This window comes from Triturus cristatus, chromosome 11, assembly GCF_964204655.1.
Source record: "Triturus cristatus chromosome 11, aTriCri1.1, whole genome shotgun sequence".
NCBI lineage: Eukaryota > Metazoa > Chordata > Amphibia > Caudata > Salamandridae > Triturus > Triturus cristatus.
The window spans coordinates 944,912,595-944,931,832 of record NC_140594.1 but is presented as its reverse complement, the minus strand read 5'-3'; positions in this window follow the sequence as shown (position 1 = coordinate 944,931,832).

Here is a 19,238-nt window from a genome sequence, read left to right as displayed (position 1 = left end):
TACACGTGTCCACACCCAGGACAATGCATAAGCTAATGGGCCTGCAAATGGGTGGTAAAAAAGACCAGCTGTACTGTGGGGACACTCTCATGGCAAGCCAGAATGTACACACAGATGTCAGCACACAAAGTCCAAACTGCGTTGCATCTGAACCACACACGTGCCAAAAATGTATGAGTAGGATTCTAGTTTGGTAAAAAAATGACACAGGCTGCAAAGCACGTACATTAAGCACTGGCCAGCATCACAGGGGCACTGCCCAGTGTATTTTAGTCCAGGCAATTCTCACACACAAGTCAGACCTGGCAATGAAAAATCAGAGATGCACATGTATGCCTCTCCCGCACCCCTCCCCCCAATACCCGAGTCAATGTGATTTATACAGATCAAGAAGTGACACCTCTTATTCAGGGTTACAACAACTGTGCTTGAAAAACTGCTTCATTGACACCACATCACCTCGTGGGGCTGACAACACATATTTGTGACAAACAACGCTCAACAGATTGTTGTGAATAGCCACACAGGCACTGCCCAGTGTGAGTATGCACAAGCAAAATGGTGTATCCCTGTCCAGTGGACACATGTCACATGACACATTAACAAAATCCAAACTAGGCCAGGGAACAATGCCACAAAGGCAGACCTATGCAGCACACACAGAGAATGTGCACAGTGCTGGATGACACACATGATTAGGAGGCCAGGGTGTCTCAGGGGACTGTAGTGGGCACACTGCTCCATGGTCCTGGAATGAGCTGACTCTACCATGTACAACCGTCATGGCACTATACATATCTCACACTCATGCACATCATGTCTGAGGCCACAACATCGGTCATGCATGCTGCAAGTCTGTTAATTAGAAAACTCACACTCCTATGTTGAGAATCAGCATCAGTGACAACAACTATGGACCCCCTACATAGTGAACAGGTCATGGCACAGGCAAGGTACCAACACAAGTCACAGACCACCCTCCCACATGATGCAGACAGCAATGTGCACTTAGATGTACTGGCACCCTAGATGACCATGTGCAAATGTGATTACACACACACCAGGGGACACATGTCAAGGAGAGGAAGGGATGAAAAAGATCCCCAGGTGACATTTGGGAACAGAAAATGCACTTCACATATGAACTCTGTGAGTGTATTCATGCAAAATAGCACTTCCTAAAGCTGGCAACACATAACACAACAAAAAGCCATGTACCTACCCCCTCCTTGCTGCAGTTTCTCCTCTAACTGCCTATCGAGGTCAGGGAAGACCACCACCAGGACACGTTTCATGTGGTGGGTCAGGTGTCGGCGGCCGCCGTGGGGGCGAGGTGGAGAGAGCTTGAGCAGGACCCGGGAGATCCGCCGGGTCCAGCACCAGATGTCCTGCCACCTCTTGCGGACCTGGGCCAGCTGCCGATCATGCCCCCCCTGCAGTCCTCACAGCCCTGACGACGTTGGTCCAGATGACCCCCTTCTCGTAGGCAGTTACCTGTCAGGATGACAAAGTGACACAACATCAATACACCTGCTCTATGTCCCACAGACACACATTAGAACATCTTTGAAATGTTGAACAGGGCATAGGATGCTGACATGAATAGCCTCATTCACAACATGCAATTAGCCTGTGTGCAAGCGCCAATGCAGTACATGGCATTGAAAGTCTACAGGTGGCATGAGGGGTGCAAAACACTCACTGAACATGCCACACACTGTGCAGCACATGCAACAGCAGGCTGATGGACAGCACGTGCCATGCAGTCACTTTTCCCACTCCACTGACGCAACCTCAGCAGACTAGACAGACACACCCGGCCACTGATCACTAGCCTGTCATTGACAACAGCGGATACAACCCTCACTCTGCACATGTGCCATTTGCCAGGGGGGAGTCACAGGTGTCGTGCTAGCTCTGCAAGTCAGACACAAAGCACGGCTCACTTGTCACATCAGATGGTTAGATCAGTAGCCTCCAACATGCAGCTGTGGTGCAACACTTCACATAGACACTCACCCACATGACAAGGAACATTCACACACATCAATGTCCATGAGGTCATACACGTCATTTGGATACTCTCACCACAGGTCCACCCAACTCATACACATCTGTGGGTACAGTCACCTGTCACACCGGGGGGACCACTGAATCACCTCAGGACAACATGAATAAAAGCCCCCAAGGATTAGCCAGGCTGAATGTCTCATGCACTATGCAGTGAAAGTCACTGTAAGCACCATGCAAGTGAGGAGTGCACACAGGAACTACATGATGCACTGCATGAGAGACATAAGCATGCCCCCCCCCCGGGACACACTCTGAACAACATTGCATGTCAGTCCCACCTGGACACAATATTGACAGTCACACAACAGGTGCATAGGCAAAGGTAGTGGACTCAGCACTCACCTGCTCCCCTGGTCTCCCATACAGGCTGTGTACTGTGGGAGGAGGACGTCCAGCAGGGCCTGATTCTCCTCCAGGGTGAATGGCTGGGCCCTCTGCACAGCACGAGACATGGTCCAGGGAAGCAGAGACAGCAGCAATGTTGTTGACAGGATAGTTGTGCAGGCAAGTGCCCTCTCATGGCTTCTGGCTGCCTTATATCTGTCTTGCTGAGGGGCATTCATTTTGAGGAGTACATAGTGATTGGTCAGAATCATTTGCATCTTACGTTTACTCCAATCCCTTGAAACATACACCAGTGACAGCATTTGCATTGTTCAAATTTAGAGCATCATGTCAAGTCAACAACCACTTTGCAACATTGTAATTTGTGGCCAACTGACTTTTCCAGGACACCTGATGGAAAAATTTGAAGAGAAAACTCGGTATCCATGACAACCAGCATGCATTTAGGGCCTAATACTTGTCCCTTATGTGTCCCCTATGTAATTTTGAAAGCCACACACAGGTACGGTGTGTTTCACATGTACTAGTTGCACAGTGCATTTGACACGTACGTGTAGGCACTGGTAGTACACGTACGTGTACTACCAGTGCCTACACGAACGTGTAGGAACTGGTAGTACACGTACGTGTACTACCAGTGCCTACACGTACGTGTACATGTACGTGTACGCACTAGTTGTACACGTATGTGTACTACCAGTGCATACACGTACTTGTACACGTACATGTACAAGTACTTGTACGCACTGGTAGTACATGTACGTGTACTACCAGTGCCTACACGTACGTGTACAAGTAGTGCATACACGGACTTTTACACATACGTGTACGCACTGGTAGTACACTTACGTGTACTACCAGTACCAACACGTACGTGTACAAGTAGTGCGTACACGTACTTGTACACGTACGTGTACGCACTAGTTGTACACATACGTGTACTACCAGTGCCTACACGTACGTGTACAAGTACATGTACGCACTGGTAGTACACGTACGTGTACTGGTAGTACACGTGCCTGTACTACCAGTGCGTACACGTACGGGTACGCATTTCACACGCTTACAATGGTAATACAGCCGTACACATGCCACGAATGGAGAGCTACGAGTCGCACATGGATGTCCATCAAGTACTTGTCATTGCATACTTTCATGTGCAGGCCCTAGGTGTGTTAGCCAGTGATATTGCACAGGTCCTCTCATCTAGTTGCACAATTGATGTTTTCTGACCTGTGGACACATGTCATGTGTGATGGGGCACGATGTGGCACACATCACCTTGCCACTTGCCACATGTGTGTCTGTAGTCCAACTGTGTCATGCATAGCAGCAGTGGGTGGCACAGTCATCAACACCCGCACCTGTCTCCTGATGCCAGGGACAGGGACACTTTATCAACTGACCTGTCACGATCAGCGTGCCCCTTTGGGACTATGTCGGGTGTGTGTCATGTGTTCCCATGAGCTTCATGTCAGTGTCCCGTCAACGGCATCTGCTGTTGGTGCATCCAACAGGGGTCCGTGTGGAGTTGGGCATGTAACACATCTACGCACACCATGCCACATGTGGATTCCCAAGGCTGTAGTGTCTGTGTTCATGGGACATCATATATTTTCAGTCATACATGTGTTTGTTGTCTCAATGGCTGTGTCTTTGTGTTGTCACGTGTACCCCTTCATCGCACTGTGTTTGATATGTACATTTGACATTCCATGTGACCTGTGCGTGTGCCTTGCAGTCAGCTGTCTGGATGAGATGACATCCTTCAAATGCAGCTATGTGGTTGTGTGTCACTCCGGTGATATCTGTGGCTCTTCAATCAGACTAGCCCCCAAATCATTTCAGGGCATGTCATGTTGACTTGACAATCAACAGGTGTATCAGGCTTTTTGTAGGAGTGCCAGCAAGCTGCCATCTGTGTCCTGGATGTATTGCACACACCCGACTCCATAGTTACCTGATGTGTATTAGCAGTGTAGCATGTGCTATGTTCATTGACATTGATGTTTGCCGACTCTCAATCTTCATTCTTCAAAACTATGTTTTGCAGGGCACCACCTGTCCCAAGACTAATGCCAGACTTGGGTGCCATGAGGGAACGTGCCTGCATCCGCCGTTACAGATTCACTCAGCAGTTGATTGAGGACCTGACAAACAAACTGGCACCACACCTCCAACCGCAACACAGGTATCCTACTGCGCTGACCCCCAAGATGAAGGTGATGGCAGCCATACATTTTTTTGCCACAGGTACATTTTAATTGACCATAGCTGATGTGGACACATGTCATGTGTGATGGGGCACGATGTGGCACACATCACCTTGCCACTTGCCACATGTGTGTCTGTAGTCCAACTGTGTCATGCATAGCAGCAGTGGGTGGCACAGTCATCAACACCCGCACCTGTCTCCTGATGCCAGGGACAGGGACACTTTATCAACTGACCTGTCACGATCAGCGTGCCCCTTTGGGACTATGTCAGGTGTGTGTCATGTGTTCCCATGAGCTTCATGTCAGTGTCCCGTCAACGGCATCTGCTGTTGGTGCATCCAACAGGGGTCCGTGTGGAGTCTCAATCTTCATTCTTCAAAACTATGTTTTGCAGGGCACCACCTGTCCCAAGACTAATGCCAGACTTGGGTGCCATGAGGGAACGTGCCTGCATCCGCCGTTACAGATTCACTCAGCAGTTGATTGAGGACCTGACAAACAAACTGGCACCACACCTCCAACTGCAACACAGGTATCCTACTGCGCTGACCCCCAAGATGAAGGTTGTTGGACCCGGCCTCGTGGCATGGTCCTTACCCCCGTGGATTGTGCCCGTTCCCCGCCCCGGCCTTCACGGGCCACCCTTCTGAACTGCACCGAGGCCCTTCATCCTGAGCTGCACGAGGTCGCATACCCCTCGTGGCTCCGCCATCTTGTTGGCACTCACGTGACTCTGTGCACCAGCCAGCGCGACCCCGCTCAACCCGGCCTCGACCCCAGCGAAGCCCCGACATCGAGGCACCACGAACTGGCCAGGGGGTGCCGCAGGAACCATTCATCGCCCCCGGCGGAGGACAGTATCGATGGGACCCCCAACTGTCCTCCCCTCTCGAGGTGTGATCGCCCTGCAACTCCCCTGGGCCTGGCGCCTCTCCTGCTGGGCGTCTGGCCACCTCCACCCGGCCTCTCCGCCCCCACCGGGCGCCTGGGTCCGGACATCAAAGGGCTCCAGACCTATATCTGGGGCAACCCCGCCACAGATCGGCAGTTGTATCCCGGAGTCGAGAGCCCTGCTGATTGAATCGCGGCTGACCCTACGGAGAAGAACTCTTGTCGGAACCATCACGAGCCCTGCTGACTGCGTCGCGGCTCCTTCTTGTGAACACTTTGAAGCCACCTGGAACATCGGAGCCCTGCTGACGCTGTCGCGGCCCCACCTCGCTGAAACCTCCCTCGGAGCCCTGCTGACGACGTCGCGGCTCGAGCTGAGCAGAAACCATCTTGAGAGCCCTGCTGATTGGATCGCGGCTCTCCACGAACTGTACGCCAGAGCCCTGCTGACGCCGTCGCGGCTCGACCCCTCCGAGATCCGGAGGTCCTCCAGCTTGAGGATAAGAACTGGGCCCCAGGTACCCTCGTACCGCACTCCTGCCAAAGACTGTCCCGCTACCCCTACCCTTCCAAAGAGACACTGAGACTTTTGGTGGATCCCTCGATCCCTTAGTGTAAATATTGACCTCGTAACCTTTTTATTGCTGATAAAGAATTGCTTGTCTTGAGACAACCTCCTTGAGTCCTGTGTGGTGGTGTTACTGGGCTAGTACGTGATAGGAGAAGAATCTCTCAGGAGACTTCTCGGCAGCGCTCGGCTACTTCGTACAGGGTGAGGGCCCCCCTTGGTGGTCTCGCCGACTCCTCGGGGTCCGCCTTCCAACATTTGGTGGCCAGCGGCGGGATCCGAGCCGAACGCAGTACGTACAATGGAGTTCCAGCCCGAACGGCTGGAAGAATAAACGCACAAAGAGTTAAAACAGTTCTGCAAAGACAAAGGCATTGCAACCACCGGCCTAAGTACCAAAGAGGACATGCAGAAAGCTCTGAGGACATGGCTGGAGGCCGGGGCAGGCCCCTCCCAGGAAGAAGGTCCCTTGCCCCTGACTGAGACCATATCAACCGCACTGACTCCGGCAACCGGAGGAAGAAAGAGCCTAGAAACCGGCCTCTCCGAAGAAGAAATACGAGAGCGGGAGAAGGTCCGGAACCACGAGCTAGAGCTCGCACGACTGCGGCTGGACGGCGAACTCCAACTGGCGGAAAAGAAACTGGCCCTAGAGCAGCTACGGCTTCAAGAGGAGATAGAGGAGAAGAGGCGACACCGGGAGTTGGAGGAAAAGAAACTGACCCTTGAGCACGAGCGCAGCCTCAAGGAGCTCGAAATCAAGGCCAAGAACTGAGGGACCAACGCCCCCGGTACTAGAGACACTCTACCGCCTGCCGAGACCAATGTACATATCCCAAAAGAGGTCGTCAAGGAGTACTACAAGAATGACGACATCCAACAATGGTTCAAGGCCTACGAGGTGGCCATGACCTCTCATCGGGTGCCCCGAAAAGACTGGGGCGCGGGCCTGTGGGGGCGGTTCCTGAGTGAGGGTCGAGACACACTGCTCCAGCTGCCGGAGGAGGTGATGACCTCCTACGATCACATGAAGGAGGCTCTGCTCACCCGCTACGGGCTAACCGCAGAAATGTACCGCCAGCGGTTCAGAGACTGCAAGAAAATCCCGGGCACCACCTGGGTGGAATATGTAGACTTTTTCAGTCGGGCCCTAGAAGGGTGGATCAGAGGTAGCAAAGTAACCACCTACGGGCAGCTGGTCGACCTCATCGTGTGGGAACATCTCTCCAACAATTGCTTCGTGGAACTGAGACAGCACCTCCTCGACAGCAAAATGACCGACCCGCGAAAACTCGCCGTCGAGGCCGATCGATGAGTCAACTCCCGGGTCCCCCGGATCTCAATGGGGGAGTACCAGAGGAACCCCACCGGACCCCCCCGCCAACGCGGTGGAGGGGGAGGGCCGAACAGGAACCGAGACCCTCCCGCTGGGGCCCCCAGGAGCCCCCCTCGAGAGCCACCGCAGCAACAACTCTCCCCGAGCCTAGCCCGAAGGGGGGCGCCCCCGGCCAGACCCGGACCGCGGCCACCAGTGACGTGCTACGTCTGCCAACAAACCGGACACTATGCCAGCGATCCGGTCTGCCCCCTGAACCGAAGAAACGGGGCCGGCGGGCCCCCGCCCCGACAGCTGGCGGCCGCCGCCCTGGGAGAAGGAGAAGAGGAAGAGGAGACCCTCGACCGAGGGACCACTGAATGGGAGCCGGCAGCCATGTCCCTGGTCTGCCTGGGTAGCCGAGAAATGGTACCCTGCACCCCCATCCCAAGCAACACCCAGAAGTACCGGCAGCAGGTCACGGTCAATGGACAACGGGCCGAAGCCCTTCGTGACACCGGCGCTAGTGTCACCGCTGTCCGCTGCCACCTGGTGACCCCCGAACAGATCCTACCGAATGTGCTGTGTCCCGTCCGGACGGCCGACAACAGCGAAAGCCTGTGCCAGATGGCCCTGGTCCCCTTCGAGTGGGGAGGGGTGACGGGCCTGCTGAAGGTGATGGTACGCGACGACGCTCCCGTCGACTGCCTCCTGGGGAACGACTTGGAGAGTTCCCCCTGGGCTCAAGTAGAGCGACGAGAGCACCTCCGAATGCTGGGACTATCTGACTGGGCCTGTGCCAGCACCCGGTCCATGACCACCCGGGCCCCCCGCTCATCCTCAGCCTCCGGGGCCGCCCAGCCCGAGGGGCTCGCACCACCTCCCGCCAGCAGCGAGGGGGAGGCGGACACCGACCCTGGACCTAGTGAATCCTCCCCCGAAGAGATGGCTTCCCCGTGCGCCCTACCAGAGCTGACACAATGGCGACACGAAGGGGGCCCCACCCGGGAGCAGTTCCAACAAGAGCAGCAGTCCTGCCCCACTCTCGAAGGGGTCCGCCAACAAGCGTCCGCCCAAACCAACGGGGACCAGACCGGCACCCACTGGGTCTACTGGGCCGAGGGCCTGCTATACAGTGAGCAGAAAGTGGCAGAACTCGGGGCCAGCCGAGTGTTGGTGGTCCCCCTCCGCTTCCGGGAGTTCCTGCTCAACCTGGCACATGATGTGCCCCTCGCCGGACACTTGGGGCAAGACAAAACGTACAGCCGTCTGGTGACCCACTTCTACTGGCCCCGGATGCGGAGAGACGTGGACGACCACTGCCGGTCCTGCCAGACCTGCCAAGCCAGCGGGAAGACGGGGGGTCGGGTCAAGGCCCCCCTCCAACCCTTTCCAGCCGTCAGCACCCCGTTCGAACGGGTCGGAATCGATATCGTGGGGCCCCTGGACCCCCAGACCGCCCTGGGCCACCGCTTCATCCTGGTCCTCGTGGACCACGCCACCAGGTACCCAGAGGCGGTCCCGCTAAGAACTATAACGGCCCCCGTGGTAGGCCGGGCCTTAATGGGGATCTTCTCCCGAGTGGGATTTCCCCGCGAAGTGGTGAGCGACAGAGGCACGAACTTTATTTCCAGATACATGCGGTCCCTGTGGCAGCAGTGCGGGGTCACATACAAGTTCACGACCCCCTATCACCCTCAGGGGAACGGACTGGTTGAGCGGTTCAACAGAACATTAAAGGGAATGATCCAGGGCCTAGAAGAGCCCCTCAGGCGGAGATGGGATGTCCTGCTGCCGTGCCTCCTGTTTGCCTATCGGGAGGTCCCGCAGAAGTCCCTGGGGTTCAGCCCGTTTGAACTATTGTACGGACACCCGGTCCGCGGACCGCTCAGCCTGGTCAAAGAGAGCTGGGAGACGAAGCCCCAAGGCGCCCCTCCTGACGTCTACCGATACCTCCTGACCGTCCGAAACCAGACCCGCAAGTTCCGAGCCATGGCCGAAGCCAACCTCGAGGCCAGCCAAGAGGACATGAAGCGGTGGTACGATCGGAACTCCTCTACCATAGAATTCGAGCCAGGTCAGAAGGTATGGGTCATGGCCCCGGTTGAACCCGGCGCCCTCCAGGACAAGTGGACCGGGCCCTTCAAGGTAGTAGAGAAGAAAAGTCCCGTCACCTACCTGGTCGACCTGGAGTCCCCCCGGAACCCCCTCCGGGTCCTACATGCTAACAGGCTAAAACCCCACTTTGCCCGGACCGAACTGAGCCTGCTACTGGCGACCGACGAGGGGGGCGAGGACGGCTCCGAGCCCCTGCCCGACCTCTTGCAGTCCAACGTCCATGATGGAACAATCGAGGGTGTCCAACTCGCCTCTTCCCTGACTCCGGAACAGCGCAACGACTGCCAGCAACTGCTGCAGGACTACGCAGCCCTCTTCTCCCTCACCCCGGGGGGGACCCACTGGTGCGTCCACGACGTCGACACCGGGGAGAGCCCCCCCGTGCGACACAGAGCCTACCGGGTACCCGACCGAGTGCGGGCATGCATCCAGGCCGAAGTAAAGAAGATGCTGGCCCTGGGGGTCATCGAACCCTCCGACAGCCCGTGGGCCAGTCCTGTCGTCCTGGTGCCAAAGGCCGCAGCTCCCGGCCACCCCCCGGAGTTGCGATTCTGCGTGGACTACCGAGCCCTGAATGCTGTGACCAAGACGGACGCTCACCCTATACCCAGGGCCGACGAACTCATCGACCGCTTAGGGGCCGCCCGCTACTTGAGCACGCTGGACCTCACCGCCGGGTACTGGCAGATCCAGCTCACCCCCGGCGCCCAAGAAAGATCCGCCTTTTCGACCCCGGATGGGCATTACCACTTTCGGGTGATGCCCTTCGGAATGAAGAACGCCCCGGCCACTTTTCAAAGACTGGTGAACAAGGTTTTGGCCGGGCTTCAGGCCTTCAGCGCGGCCTACCTAGATGACATTGCCGTGTACAGCAACCACTGGGCAGAGCACCTCCTTCACATTAAAGCCGTCCTGGCCGCCCTCCAGCGGGCCGGGCTCACAATCAAGGCCAGCAAATGCCAGATCGGCCACGGATCCGTGACCTACCTGGGCCATCAAGTGGGGAGCGGGCAGGTGGCCCCTCTCCAACCGAAAATAGATGCCATCCAGGCCTGGGACCCCCCACTACCCAGACCGCTGTCCGGGCCTTCCTGGGACTCACTGGATACTACCGGCGGTTTATCCGGGACTATGGGAGCATTGTTGGCCCCCTCACAGAGCTAACGTCCAAAAAGCAGCCCAAGAAGGTGCACTGGACACCCCGCTGCCAAGCAGCCTTCGACACCCTAAAGACCGCAATGTGTACTGCCCCGGTGCTACAGGCCCCTGACTACAATAAGGAGTTCGTGGTGCAGACGGACGCCTCCGAGTATGGGATCGGGGCCGTCCTGTCCCAGGCCAATGAAGAGGGGCTCGACCGACCAGTGGCCTTCATCAGCCGACGGCTACTGCCCCGGGAGCAACAATGGAGCACCATCGAGCGTGAGGCCTTCGCTGTGGTGTGGGCCCTTAAGAAACTCCGGCCCTACCTCTTCGGTACCCACTTCCGGGTCCAGACCGACCACCGGCCCCTGCGGTGGTTAATGCAAATGCGGGGCGAGAACCCCAAGCTGCTGCGGTGGTCTATCTCGCTACAAGGGATGGACTTTGACGTTGAACACCGGCCCGGCAATGACCACGCCAACGCCGACGGCCTGTCCCGCTCCTTCCGCCTTGACGAGGAGAATCCCCAAGGAGATGGGTGACTCTCCATGCCTTCGGCTGGGGGGGACGCCTGTTGGACCCGGCCTCGTGGCATGGTCCTTACCCCCGTGGATTGTGCCCGTTCCCCGCCCCGGCCTTCACGGGCCACCCTTCTGAACTGCACCGAGGCCCTTCATCCTGAGCTGCACGAGGTCGCATACCCCTCGTGGCTCCGCCATCTTGTTGGCACCCACGTGACTCTGTGCACCAGCCAGCGCGACCCCGCTCAACCCGGCCTCGACCCCAGTGAAGCCCCGACATCGAGGCACCACGAACTGGCCAGGGGGTGCCGCAGGAACCATTCATCGCCCCCGGCGGAGGACAGTATCGATGGGACCCCCAACTGTCCTCCCCTCTCGAGGTGTGATCGCCCTGCAACTCCCCTGGGCCTGGCGCCTCTCCTGCTGGGCGTCTGGCCACCTCCACCCGGCCTCTCCGCCCCCACCGGGCGCCTGGGTCCGGACATCAAAGGGCTCCAGACCTATATCTGGGGCAACCCCGCCACAGATCGGCAGTTGTATCCCGGAGTCGAGAGCCCTGCTGATTGAATCGCGGCTGACCCTACGGAGAAGAACTCTTGTCGGAACCATCACGAGCCCTGCTGACTGCGTCGCGGCTCCTTCTTGTGAACACTTTGAAGCCACCTGGAACATCGGAGCCCTGCTGACGCTGTCGCGGCCCCACCTCGCTGAAACCTCCCTCGGAGCCCTGCTGACGACGTCGCGGCTCGAGCTGAGCAGAAACCATCTTGAGAGCCCTGCTGATTGGATCGCGGCTCTCCACGAACTGTACGCCAGAGCCCTGCTGACGCCGTCGCGGCTCGACCCCTCCGAGATCCGGAGGTCCTCCAGCTTGAGGATAAGAACTGGGCCCCAGGTACCCTCGTACCGCACTCCTGCCAAAGACTGTCCCGCTACCCCTACCCTTCCAAAGAGACACTGAGACTTTTGGTGGATCCCTCGATCCCTTCGTGTAAATATTGACCTCGTAACCTTTTTATTGCTGATAAAGAATTGCTTGTCTTGAGACAACCTCCTTGAGTCCTGTGTGGTGGTGTTACTGGGCTAGTACGTGATAGGAGAAGAATCTCTCAGGAGACTTCTCGGCAGCGCTCGGCTACTTCGTACAGGGTGAGGGCCCCCCTTGGTGGTCTCGCCGACTCCTCGGGGTCCGCCTTCCAACAAAGGTGATGGCAGCCATACATTTTTTTGCCACAGGTACATTTTAATTGACCATAGCTGATGTGGGTGGGATGTCCCAGACTATGTTCAGCCGTGTCCTGTGTGATGTTTTAGCAGCCATGTTGGAGCACCTTGATGAATTCATCAAATTTCCGACTCCAGAGGGGTTGAGGGATGTCAAGGGGGATTTCTATGCCCTGGGTGGGATGCCCCATGTAATTGGGTCCATTGATGGTACACATGTGGCTTTTGTACCACCGCAGGCACAGAAACAAGCCTATCACAACCGCAAACATTACCACTCGATAAGTGCCCTTGTGGTGTGTCTTGCTAACATGCTGATTTCACATGTCTGTGCACATTTTCCAGGATCAGCACACGATGCTTACATCATGAGGCGTAGCAGGGTGCCACAAATGATGCTACGGCTGCACAACGAACGAGCTTTTTGTCCTATGTGTTGCGGTTTCTTTGTCTCTTACGGCATCTCGTGACCCACTTATTTACATGATGTTTCCATGTAGGGGACTCTGGCTATCCCAACATGCCATGGCTGCTGACACCTCTCCGCAACCCAAGAACAGCTGCAGATCACCGGTACAACGATGCACACGGCCAGACCAGGCGAGTGATTGAGAGGACGTTTGGACTCCTGAAGAGCCGATTCCAGTGCCTGGACAAGACAGGCGGGTCCCTCCCTTATACCCCGGAGAAGGTCTGCAAAATCTTCATTGTGTGCTGCATGCTGCACAACATGACAATTGAGAAGGCAGTGCCACTCATCCTGGATCCAGATGAGCAGGAGCATCCACCCATGGAGGATCAAGGGCTTGGTCACGAGGCTAGTGATGATGAGGAGGAGGGGGATGATATCCGGAGTCAGCTCATACGCAACTTCTTCTCATAATGGTGAGTCACTGGGTATGAGTGTGCAAGCTTATAGCATTGATTGTCATGTGTTGCAATGTGTGTGTCCAGCTGACTGAATGCAAAGTGACTTGGATGTGTGTTCTGATGTGTCACTCGAGTGATGATGTCATGCAACACAGTTTTGCGGAGAGACTTGATTGGCAATTTACATGTATCCAACATTGTTCATGTTTTGTACACTTCCATGTGTGTGTTGAGAATTGTTTTAGGTGACTTCTCGTGTGTCTGTCATTCCCAGGTATTTTGCACCTGTTTCTGGTCGTGTCATCATTGTCCTCCTGCTATTCCTCGTGTGGATTGCAACGTGTGCTGAATCAGCGCTCCATGCACGGACATGTGGAAAGGTCAGTTTGGGTAAGTATTTCAGCAAGGCTTTTTGGTGGTGGTACAGGTTGGGAATGTGTGGTGACTGCTTCTGTGCATGTTGTGGTACCATGCATACATGTCTTCTCACCATGGAGCATATGACATGTAGCATCACTCCCATGACATGATAGTCAGCCTTCTTGACAGTCATCTGTAGTGGAATATGGCGTCTGATGAAGGCATCAATGTGTGTGTACCTTGGCTCAGAAACATTGCAGATGCTACGGGTGGACATAGTGGGGGACATCACAACAACATGCTCTATGGGGAATTGCAGCCTCTCCGTGTGCAGCAGGATGTGTTTTGCTCATCCCCTTACCTTGTGTGCCAGTTCATTGGGATTGACATCATCCGTGTTGTGAAGGGGGGGTCCAGCGTATGTCCCACATGTTCTGTCAACTGACCTGTGAGTCTGTTAATATGGAGGCATATCCCTTTGTGTGTGTATGTGGAATAAAGGTGTTCAGCACAATCCAAAGTGCCTCATCTCGGTCACTGCATATCTCTTACCAGTTTGCATGCGTCATCTATGGCAGAATTGACAAAGATTGAGCATATGAGTGTATGTGTACTTTGGCAACATGCATGCAGTGCTTCATGGCTAATGATCTCTATTTTGCATGAAGTACCTGGTTGTGTATGTATTTGTGCAGGTTGCTGCCCACAACGGGACGTGAATGCCTGCTGATGGTGTGTCTCCTTTGCGCATCTCCGCATTTTGTTGTCTGACACAGTGGCTGTAATTTATGGTGATTGATCATACACTTTCTGGGAGTGACCCATGAGTAAGCTGACACTCCTTCCTTGACATACACCTGTTGCACTGTGCCTTGCAGACCTCCTTGTCTTTGTGTGTTGATTTTTGCATGATTTCTAACCCCTTCCGCCTGCTGCTGTCTCAGCTGCGGCCCCGCCACTCTGAGTGCCCTGATTCTGCAACCCCCACACCTCAAAAATGCTCAGCCCTTCCCCCACCACCCATTTGAAATGCAGCCAGCAGCTTTTCTGTGCCAATGTAGCCCCAGCGCCGTGCCAAAGGCCGGACCGTCTGCACCTGCAACATGCACAGTGCACGACCCTCTAGTCTTTGCATGACCCAAGTCACACAACAGGCTCATGCTGCAGCCACTCTCCAAGCAATATCCTCGTGATAATCATCCTCCTGCCATCAGGCAACCCCTAAGCACACACACGACACCTTTGCATGCTGAGTGTACAACCAGGTTATGTGCCTCCTACTCCACACCTGCTCCATCCACCAGCACGCCATTGGACTCTGTTACCTCCTCAACACTACAGCCCCACACATCACCTTCATGACAGTAAACTGGACAAAAGCATCCTCAGCACATGACGTCTTCATTGCCATCTCAGACGGATCCAAGTTCACCCGAAGGGACGCCAACACCAATCCCGGGGGCTGAATAGCTAATTATTCACAAGTACACCCTCAGAGTCACAAGTCTGGGTTCGCAGCAACTCCCTAGAAACCCTCGGAGTAACACTCATCTACAGATCTGCAGGCCTACATCCACAATTCCACTAAGCCATCAACACGTACATCTGCACGCAGGCCCTCACCTCCACAGGCTACATGTGGCTGGGGGCCAGTAACTTCTTGCTGGAGGGGACACACACCACCATCCATCATTGGTCCATCAACATTTGAATCCACGTCTCCAACAAGCAACACAGTGCCATACACCCCGCAACCGGTCCCTCAAAGATGTTTGATGTAAGTCGCCACAGACAAGCTGTATGGGACACTCAAAACAACACCACCGCCACACCCTGCAAACTCACACACTGGATCAGCAACTGATCCTACAATCTTGCCACATTGACGGACTTTCCTGTGAAGCACAACAACAACAGGACAAGGCAGACCTACTGGACTCCTACAGACCTAGCCGGACTCTTGTGCAAACCTTGCAACACAAAAAGACATAATTTTCCTTACAGCCCTGGAAAACACCACACACAGCCATCACCATATCATCAGCAAGGACAAGTGGAGATCCTTCAGATAGTGGCAAGACACCCAAACACACGACATCAAGGAGCTCATCAGCATTGTGAGTGAACTGACAGCAGATCTCCATCCAAGACACCCCACCCTTGCAAGGCAGATCCCATCCCTTGCAACTTTGTACCACTGCAAGCTCATGGCCATACACAACAGCCTTGGCATACAGAGGCAGACAGCACTATTATCCGCTGGACAAACCCCCCTCAGGTCATGGACTCTCGTCAGCAGCAAGTACACAACCGGGATCATGTGCACCATCCACTCTGGCTCTCCATCAGGCCCCTTCCCATACAACATCTCAATCACATCATTCGCCATCCTTGAAGCCCGCGTCATGAATGTCTCCTTTGAGTTAGCCACATTCCATGGCTGCAGGAGGCAGGCAGAGCCCCAGGCCCTTCTTAAACAACGGACGGCAGTACCGCAGGATCTCCTGGTACATCACCCTACTTCCCTACCCAGCAAATGTCACCAGGAAGACACTCAACAAGCAACTGACCAATTTCCTACATGCAACCAGCTCCAGCCAAACGGCACCAGACTGTTTTACACAGTAATCACACCACTGCTACCGTCATCATTGCCACCACCAACGACTACCTTGCCCTGCTCAACAATGGTGAGGCCACCACCCTTGAACTCTCAACGGCATTCTACACCATGTGCTACCACACTGTCAGCTCACACATCTCCAATACTGGTATCCAGAGAAGGGCCGAGGATTCAATTAGGAAGTAGCTCACCAGCAAGGCCCAGGGAGTCTGCCTCCACCCTGCAACATGTAGTACACTGGGGTCATTTGGCCCATGCCACAGGGCTCTTCTCACAGCGTGACGATCTTCAATGTCTCCATGACCCCCCTCTCCACCATCACATGCGCACACAATCTCATCATCATCTGGTATGCCATTGACACCCAGCTGCTCCTCAAACTCACCAAAGAGCCAGCCATTGCCAGATCCAAACTTCAAGAAGGCATGAGATCCGTTGATGAATGGCTGAACATCAGCCATCTGAGGCAGGACTTGGACAGGACAGAGGTCATCATCTGAGGATTGTCCCCTTACGGCTGGGTCAACTCCTTGCGTCCCACTGGTCTGTGTTCCGCACCAGCACCCAGTGGCCACGCAGGTAAGCTGGTGTTCATCATGGACCCATCGCTCACAATTAACATGCAACTCACCAACAGCTGTACCTCATGCTGCAACACCCTCCACATGCTGCTGGTGACCCCCAGATAGATCCACTCCAATTCAAGACAGACTGTCCCCCTGGTCCAGGACACCAGCCGCCTCAAATACAGCACCGGCCTCTACAGAGGACAACAGCAAACATGCAGGAGAACTTATCCACATCCAGGGTGCATCTGCACACCTCATCTGCAACATCCCCCGCCCCAGCCACATCACCGAGAGGTACAATGGCTCACTGTGTGCTGCAGGACCACCTTCAGACTCCTCAACCACACTCAGGAGGCAGTCCACAGCCCCAGACCCAAACCGACCTTAGACGTGTGTAGGTAGCCCTACTCCATGCAGCCCACCCTGCCCTGGCCACCATTCATCACATCCACATACATCTGCATGCAGGAGATAGTTCTCCCACCTCACAAAACAGACCTGGTACTCCCTCTCCGGGCACATCAACATGACCCATGACCTCTACACCTTCATGTAACTCTTCCAAATTGGTCTGTCAGAGCAATATAGCAAGCCCCCCCCCAGCAGCTTGAGGCCATCACGGGTGAGTGTTGGGCTCCATGTCTGTATTTTGTGATACATTGTGAGCCATGTGTGTCCTCAACCGGACTCAGATCCAAGTGTATGGATGGCTGAAGTTAGTTCCACACTCAGGCATACTTTGACATATCCCCACACGTAAGTTGTGGACTCATGCTAAATGACTGCAACATGAAATTTCAATTATTAATTTTTTTATTTCGAGCTCTGGGGCGTGATTTGTGCACAGAAAATGGGGAAATGCAGGGACCATAGAATCAAAAGTTCACAAGGGGGAGATGGGATCCTTGCCATTTGAAGTCATCAGAGTCCAGCCCACAGTGTTTGGCATCATTGGTCAGACCGTGACCAGCAAGTCCATGTGGCAGATGATTTCAATCAATGAGGTGATGCTGTCGCACATGAATGCCAGGTGCCAGGCCAGGTGACCTGGGAGATGTGGATGGCCCGCTGCCTCTCACGGTCTTTTCCGTGGACGACTAACCTTCCTCCGGGGACCCTCAGATGCAGGCCTTGACGATGTTTGGGACGCTCCGTCGGACGAATCCTCCTCCTCCTCCCTCCCTGTGGCTGGTGCTGGTCTGCGCCTGGTGTCACAGGGAGGGTTGCCCATGTTGTCGGCGATCCGACGGAGTGAATGGCTTATGTCGCTTTGCACCACCAGGAGCTCAGCCAGTCTTGCCTCCATCCGTCCTTGGTGTTGTTGTTGACTGGCGTGTTGCTCGGCCTGCTGGTTTTTGATCTCTGTGAGGGTCACCACTACCTGGCTGATCTCCCTGGTGTCACGCCGGTATGCCTCCATGATGTTGCGTATGTGTGATATACCGGTCCCTTCAGCTGGCTGGTCAGGTTTTCGCCTCTGCCTGCCTCCACTCCCACCACCCCTGCCCACACAAGCCGGGCCTGCCGTTGTGGGCACATCGGGTCGACGGGACCCCTGAGGGATGGCAGTGGCGGTGTTGTCTGCCTCCTCCTGGGTGCCCGCCGCACCTTGTCCCTCCTGGTCAGACTGGCTCTGTTCACTGCGGGCAGGGCTCCTGGGTGTCTCCTGTGATGTGGCAGGAATGGGGTGGTGGTTGGCACAGATGATCCTGAACCAAGTGCTGCAGGGGCTTGGACACCAGAGGGTCCAGGTCGGTCGGGGTCATCCGTGGAGTGTTGAGAGGCGTCGCTGCTGGTGGGATCCGGTTCCTCCCGAGCCTGTGACTGTTATTCTTCCCCCCCATTGTTGGGGTGATGTTCATCGTGTTGCCCTGTGTGTGAGAGAGAGACAATGTTAATGCTGTTTCATGCAACATGCATGTTTCATACACATTCAAGTTGGCACTGTTCCTCCAGGTAGTTGTATGTGCCTAGCATTCTCCTCAATGTTCACTTGTGTATGGGTATGTTGCGGGGGACAGATTGATATGTTCTCCTGAGTTTTTGACATGTCCATTTGTGGCTTGGGTGATTCTTCGGCTATGTATTGGTCTTGTTGTGTTACATGTCCATTGTGGCAGTGGGTAAATCCATTGCCTGTCCTGGTGGTGTCTGCTTGTGTAAGGGGTGTGTGTGACAGGGCCTGCTGGTGGGTGTAGTGTGATTTGGCACTGGGGCTCCCAGGTAATGTAGCTGTCCCCCCGTGGAGCATGCTGCCATGACAGTGAGTGTGAGTTCCTGTCCTAGATATCTGACCTTGTTGTGTTGGTGTTTGTGTTTGCACAGGTCACAGGAGGGCCTTGTGCTGCCTACACCAGGGCCAAGTGTGAGCTATCTTGTCAGTACTTTCCCAATCCCTGGGC